General features: G+C 37.3%; 1 long non-coding RNA gene across 2 annotated transcripts; it reads left to right on the top strand.

The window, feature by feature from the left end:
- Positions 1-2,880: 2,880 nt before the first annotated feature.
- LOC103715043 lies at positions 2,881-5,164 on the top strand. Of its 2 annotated transcripts, XR_005507716.1 has the most exons (3): positions 2,883-3,219; positions 3,360-3,472; positions 4,805-5,164. It is a non-coding gene; the product is annotated as an uncharacterized LOC103715043 (long non-coding RNA). The 2 variants fall into 2 exon arrangements; XR_003387167.2 differs by lacking the exon at positions 4,805-5,164 and having other exon boundaries at positions 2,881-3,219; positions 3,360-3,618.
- The last annotated feature ends 2,612 nt before the right edge of the window (positions 5,165-7,776 follow it).

Genomic DNA, 7,776 nt, shown 5'->3' with positions numbered 1-7,776 from the left:
ATTTTTATTGCATAAATGGACCAATTAGATTCCAACCTTGGGGGCCTTATTGGGCTGGGGTATGCGGGCCCATTGGCCCGTGTTCGATGTGGGCCCTATTGGGCCATGCCCATTATGGGCCAACTCTGGGCCCTGTTAGGCCGTGTCCAATAATATTATTTTTAGTTTTGTTTAGCTCCGAAATTAACAATGAAATTAATTAAATGTTAACAGGTGAACCTGATCCGCCTACCTGAAGTAGGAATTAAGCGAGAAGAGGTAAAAAACTTAATACTTCAAGTAAAATTTCCAAATTATTTGATAAATAGATTAAATTCTGATAAATATTTTGTATTTTGTAAAATGGGTCAGGCATATTAAATGTTATTTAAAAATTATGTTATATGCTCTGAAATCCGCAAAATATGTTTGGATAATTTATGAAATGTATTTTTCTATTTATATGCATTCTCAGCATGGCTATGATCTGTTCTGTTCTGTTCTGGCCCCGCCAATGGGGATTATATGTTGGACCTGTCGACTTGTAATCTGTGAGGAACCGGTTTCGACACCGCGCCACCGGTGATTAGAATAGTGGTTTCTGGACACCGTTGCCACCGGTGACTAATAATAGTGGTTTCTGGCACTTTGTGCAACCCATGCCACTGGGTTACGTGGCCGTAGCCTATCATGTTGAGATTATTATATCAGAGTTTTGTAAAAATGATATTATTTGTGATTTATTCCAGACATTATCCTGTATTTTGATCTGATATGCTCTGACCCTACTCTGGTGTATTTTGTTGCTTACTGGGCTAGTGTAGCTCATTATTCTGTTTTCTCCATTTTTCAGATCCAGAGGCTTGATCGCACGGGATTGGGGAGTGCGTTAGAGTTTCCGATGATTCTTCAGTTATTGGCATTTTTGTTAGTTTAGTTTGGACATTTGAATTATGTTGGCATATGTTATTTTGGAGTTTTGTAAGTCTGCTTTTGAATGATTTTAAGTATTTTGTCAATTTTAAGCATCTGCTATTAATCCTTAAATAAAGTCTTGAGCATCTGTATTTGCTTTGATGTAATCCGATGCCTTGCACGTCTACGTGGCCCGCCGTGCGGGCGTGCGGCGTCTGCCGCGCCTCGGGCTCGGGGGGTGACAAAATGCTTGAAAATGAATGTACTTGTATGATTTTGCATCAGTTCATGCACATCTTATCAAGATTGTATTTCTTTGCAGGCCATGCAGCTGACCTGCTCAAGAATTAGAGGGGTTAGTTGCCACCGGAATCGCACGTGCGCAAAAAAGTGAAGTCTCCACTGGATGAGCCAGTCCAAATCAACCAATCAAATAAACGAATTAACAGTTATCCCTTAAAAGAAATTCAACCCAAATGGCAAATGACACACCAAATGGCTTCTCTCCAGTACTTTTTGTTCATTAGCAACATATTTAGTTGTGTTGCAAAATGGCAATGACCTGCAGTGTGGGCAATTCCGTATTGGAGGGCAAATCCTTCATGACAAATTAGGCTTGGGATAAATATGAGGACCCGTACGGGCGTATGTTTAGTCTCACATTGATTATTCACTGAGTAGATCTTGGATATTTATACAGGATCAAGGAACCCAAATAATATCTTCCAGTCAGCCATTTTAGGTGAGGTTTTAGCTTGTTACAAATGGTATTAAAGCAGACCCGACCCATAACCTATGTAAACTATAGAACACTGCAGTACGGATCCATTACAGCTGACGATGAGCCGATCGTAGTATTTGTGATTAGATTTGAATGGATTTGAACTCTTAGCCTGGCGAGGACGTCAGAGCTTGAATGAGAGGAGTATGTGAGGACCCGTGCGGGCGTATGTTTAGTCCAACATCGGTTATTCACTGAGTAGATCTTAGGTACTTACATAGGATCAAGAAATTCAAATAATAACTTCCGGCTAGCCATTTTGGATGAGGTTCTGGGTTGTTACAGTAAATGTATTATATTTTTATTTTTAGCATTTGCCATCACCAGAGCTTCTTGTTGAAAACTTTGATCCTTCACAGCACACAGCCATATTTTTTTACCACAGAATAGCTTTTATACAAACTCTGTCCTCTTCCTTCCGTGTAAATTAAACACTTCTGGCCTTGTCAGCTGGAGGAAACAATTTGTAACTAAATTTCAATTCAGTATGAGGTATAAATAGTTTGACAGTGCTACCTACCAAGTTGATGGTAAAAGTGCAGCATTTATGTTCTAATTGTTCAAGACAGCTGCAAATTTCATCAAGCTGTTCCCTTGCTCCAATGATGCTGTCTATGTCAAGGGTGGAAAGCAGCGCAGTGTTGAATGTGAGCATAAGTTACTTTATGTGAATTCATACTATACATATAATAGGCGCCAAGGAACTTCTATTGCAAATTTACTCCTTAGCCTACCTAAATCAATAGGCCGCTGCCCCTCTATTTAATTTCTAGTGTGAGGTCATGAAAGGGATGGTACGTAGCAGGATGATGCATCATTGGCATGAGGGCCATGTGGCCCGTTGAGATGGACAGCAGTAATGAGAGAATTTTGGTCAGAGTAGAAGACCATTGATCTGTGCTTTGGGGAACTGGGTGAATTATTCTAGCAATTAAACTTGGATGGACGCCTCTTGTATCTCAGTTACGTCTATGTTTATGTCTGGGGCCAAGGCCAACCAAAGGGCACGCGTCGTACTCTTTCATTTTCTGAAGCTCTTCTGTGACGAGGATCTCGTTTATTTTCTATCTCTTAGAGATAAAGATTCTTTTGAGACTGTAAGAAGTTCGTGTTGGTAGATAAATGAAGTGGCGCATGCGTTTCTGTCCACAAACCGCGGTTCAAAAGCCCACGAGCACAGCTAACCTCTCTAATTGATAAGCCATCTCACTACGTTATCCACCTCTCCTCACTGTTCTCCACTTAGTCAATTGCACCCTCCACCTTTCTCCCTAATGCCCCCACCTTCCCCCTTCTCCTCCTCCTCCTCCTCTCTCTTTCTCTCTATATGTGTGTGTGTGTGTGTGTGTGCGCACGCGTGAGAGAGAGACAGAGAGAGAGAGGTTGTTATGTTATCACATGGGAACTCCACCCACAAGTCAAAGTTCACCTCCTCTCAAATTGGACAGCCACAAAGATTGATGGGTATGACTTGATAGCCTATATAACTTTCTACTACTTGAAGCCCTGGAACGGATCAGCATGCCATGGGATTTGGAGTGAAGGTATGTGTTGCCCTGGGCCTTGGTGCAATAGCATCATCAAATGTTTTATCAAGAACAAGCTAAAGCTATGGAGTTTCTCTCTCTCTCTCTCTCTCTCTCTCTCTCTCTCTCTTTTGATACTTCTTGCTCTCGTTTTGTAGGTAATTTCAGAGGATAGGCGCTGTCTGAGGGGATAGATTGATGTGGTGGTTCGATAGCATGTTTGGGTGTGTGATATCCTTGCCATGCTTTTGTCAAGTCGACAGTCCTTAGGGTATCAGCCTTGCTTTCGTTGTCTGTTCGACCTTGCATCTTTCTGGTATATAGTAAGCATGCTTAAAGAGGAAGATGCTGAAATTTCTTACACATATAAAAGGAAAAATTGAGATGCTCAAGGAATTTACTGCTCAGCTTTACTAATTCGTTTTCCGAGTAGTAATAGTGGTTGGATCATCAATATATAGCTTCTTTTCAGTCTATGAAAATAATAATAACTTTAGTAATAGTATCTAAGTTAGGGTTATTGGCAAAAGATGATATACGTATGTAAACTAATATGAAACGTGAAAAATATAGTCTAAATAACACTTAGATAAGCATTAGCAAGAAGTTGTGTGACTGAACCCTGGTTATGAATTATGTGTGGAAGGCTTCTGAATTTGAACAATTGCTTCTTGTTATTGATAGTAAATGAAAGAGCATTTCTAGTTATAAAAACGTTAAATAGTTAGTTGTTCAGAACTTGGTTGCAGCATGTCACTACATATCATCTATGGATGGATTAGAGTGGGACAGATTGTAGTGCATAGAGTTGACCTTTAAGGTTTATGAAGTGTGATCAGTAAACAATATATTATTGACATGTAATGATACTTTTTCTTTTTTTGAAGAGGAAATTAAGATATACATATATACTGATGGTTACTACCAAAAAAATTCTTTCATACAGTATGACCACCTTCTTGGTCCAAAAATTATCAGATTTCTATACAGTGTGAACCGGGGACTGTTTATATATCATCATTGTTACTCCCCAGGCAGTTCCCATATCTTTAGCTTTCCCCATCATTTTTTCATTCATTAACAAAGAAAGAGGGTATCTCTTTTCTTTAGTACGCCGACCAACATATGGTGTCTCATAAATTCGCATCCTCATCCTATTATGACTTCAAGGATAACCAACAAGGAAAGAATCTTTCCATGCACATCCAATAGGGAGAACTTTTTCCCCTCTACATGGATGAAAACTTGTTTAGCTAGGTGGAAACGATGTCCATGTCTGGTGTGTTAGAATCAGCAAGCAATGGTTACTTGTAACACAGTTTAGGTTGATTTCAATTGAAGACTACTTGACCAACATGAAGTTCATGCAGTAACCATGAAATCATAGAAAATTAAGCTGCCTCTCTGTCCCTCTCTCTCTCTCTCTCTCTCTCTCCCCACGCACACACAAACACACTCGCACGCGCGCGCGCGCACACATAAAACATAAAAAGAAAGGAAAGAAAAATTAATATTGATGAGCACCTTTACTCTCATATCTTGGTACAACCAACTATGTCTTACGTTCTTTGAACATGCTAATTCTTTATCCACTTTTCTTCAGCACACCTCACGATGGGGAGGTCATGGCTCCCACAGTAAAGCTGAAAAATCTTCCTCCTTTAATCCAAATCGTCCTTCTTTTTCTCGGAGAGGGAGGGAGAGGGGGAGGGATGGAAGGCGAGGGAGGGAGAGAGATCAAAATTAACCATTTGCCAACAACTAAAGTTTCTCCGGAAATGTTTTACAATACATTATCGCATAGAAGCCAAGAAAAGCAGTGAACTCCAGTGATGAGTTATCTAATTAAGATCTTTTTTTTTCTGAAAATATATATAAAGAAATGAAGCTGTGTTAGGAGTTATTGTCCAAAACTTTCAATAAATAAGAACCCTATGGGGTTGGATACGCCTTTGATCGAGCATTTGTGGGGTCTTCAACTGTCGTGGCAACTGAATTTATGCGGTTAGTTGCCGACGTATGTTTTAGCTTGAGCTTCCGGCTCTCTCTCTCTCTCTCTCTGGGGACCAGGCAAACTGCTTGGACCCATACTGGAAACTCCTTTGGAAGCTTTCTTACATGGGTACCACGCACACATCCATGCAAAAAACTGCCAAAAAATTGCCAGGGCCAACTACCAAGTTGGGATCCTCTATGGTCTGTGTTTTGGCCACACAAAGCTACACAACCCTACTAAAAGAGTCCTATTGGGTGCCAAATGCAGCGTGTTGCGAGGATAACCAACAGCCGATCATTTCATTAAAGAAAATGTTTAGCTACACCATGTTTCCTACCAGTTAGGTTGAGGTCAAATAGCTGGTGGTAGGTTGATGCGTTGGGATCCTCTACTACGCATGCTTTACACCAAACAGGGCTACCATATTATATCCATCTCGGAGATTTGGATACTAGGGCGTCTCTATTTCATTTATAAGATCTTTAGTTCTAATATCAGCTGGTGGAGACTGTGTTACTTACTGAAAAATATTTTGGTGACCATTATGTGTCCTTGATGTTCTTATATCATAGTTTATTACATAACAGAATAATTGATATTAACACATAAACAAATAAGTATATAGCATGCAGTAGGTTATTATGGAGTAACTTTATTTGCTTAGATTAATGCAAACATGTAATATTAAAAAATCTACTTTATTATTAAGATCTCAATAAACCCGATTATTTCTTTATAGTTAACCATGTTCCAGTAACTTGTAGACTCCCAAATTCTTTTGTTTTTTCTTGTTGTGAGAAGGAACTTTATAATCCAACTTCAAGGTCGAATAGAGAGCGAAGATGAGGTATAAGCAAAGGACTGTGTATTTGACAAGGCTTGGCATGGATTAAACCATCCTTATTAAATATAATTTATGCAGTTTTCTTATGCAAGGTACGTAAAACTACTACCTTGCTTATAAGAATAAGAATAGTGATTTTGTTTATATTCTCTTATATGAAATGAACAATTGAGTTAAAAAAAGATCAATAAATTAACATATGCAATCTATTCTATTCTCTTTATAGCTTAGGGTGTGCGTGTTGTAATTTAGTTGAATATTGACATTTTTTTAAGAATTTATCTCTATTTTGCAGCAATTTCTTTTCATAAATGATGCATTTTATAGCCTTAGCTTCAAGACACTAACTAAAAGAGACAAGTACAGCTACCTTGCAAAGTAAGAACTCCATAAATGACTTACAAGAAGTACTCATAGATAGAACCCAAAAATAAAAAGAAATGTGTAAAATTATAAACAAAGAAATGCTATGTTAACTTAGAAAAATCACTCAAAAAATCTACTCAACTATCTTCCACCATTTCCGTTTCTACATTAAATGGTACAATTCAAATACAAAAATACAAAGGAAGCAATAAGAGTATAGCACATCGGTGGGATGATTTTTTGATTTACGTTTTTGAGTTACCTAAGTATTATAAATAACATAAGGATATAAAATAGGCAAGCTCTATAGTGGAAAAAGTCTTTTCTTACTTAAGATTGTGAAACAATTACTATATCATATATATATATATATATCCCAAAATGTTAGCATTATAAGTAATATAAAGGCAACCCCTGGGACTTCGATAATTTAACAAGTTATACAAACAAAACGCTGTTTTACTATGTTATCATTAACCTTTGAGATTATTTCTTTTGTTAAACTGACCTAAAACATGGTCTAATACTTCAACTAAAAACCAAGAAATGATATTGTTGTCTTTTATCAAGAGAAAGGTTGGGGGGGGTGGTGTTGTTGTGGTGGTACAGAGACAGCGACCCACCAATATTATAACATGTCCAAATATTTGGGGATGCATCACAAAAGAATTGAACCTAGAAGCAAAGGGATGTGTTATTGTTCCTTCATTGCACTAACATTTTATGCAACCATGTACTAAATGCAAATTAAGTGATATTAAAAATCTTTTAAGGTCTCCACAAAGTAACTATAAATACATGAAGCTAATACCCTTATCTTTTGAATAAAGAGAAGCTATAGTTAATTGTGATAGGCACCACATATTTGATTCATGAATTACAATCTTCAATATTATTCCAAACTTATATTGAAAAATTCAAAATCTACTCATACCAAAATGATTAAAGTTACCTGAAAAAGATAGGCACTCCAATCAAAAAGACTATAAATGGCAGAATTTTTTTATGACAACACAATCATCAACAAAAGTATAACTGTGGTGTTGAAATTAACTTTCATCATGATACTAGCATTAGCGATTTTTTGATTATGAAAATTATTTTTGCTGGAAAATTATACCACCAATGGCGCCAATTCCGTCCATAAAGAGAGAATTTTATTTATAAATTTATCATCACCGACAATTCATAATTTTCATGATGAAGTATTCTGCATCAATAAATATTTATGCTTTTGGTAACTTAAATTGCTCATCATCTATTCTTGTTTCATTTCAAAGAATTAGAAATTATCTATAATTACTGTTTGTGGCAGAAAATGATAGCACCTCCAATGATTGCGATTGTGGTGATGACAATAACGATTTGT

Source organism: Phoenix dactylifera, unplaced genomic scaffold (assembly GCF_009389715.1).
Source record: "Phoenix dactylifera cultivar Barhee BC4 unplaced genomic scaffold, palm_55x_up_171113_PBpolish2nd_filt_p 000261F, whole genome shotgun sequence".
Lineage (NCBI taxonomy): Eukaryota > Viridiplantae > Streptophyta > Magnoliopsida > Arecales > Arecaceae > Phoenix > Phoenix dactylifera.
This window is presented reverse-complemented; position numbering and strand designations above follow the sequence as displayed.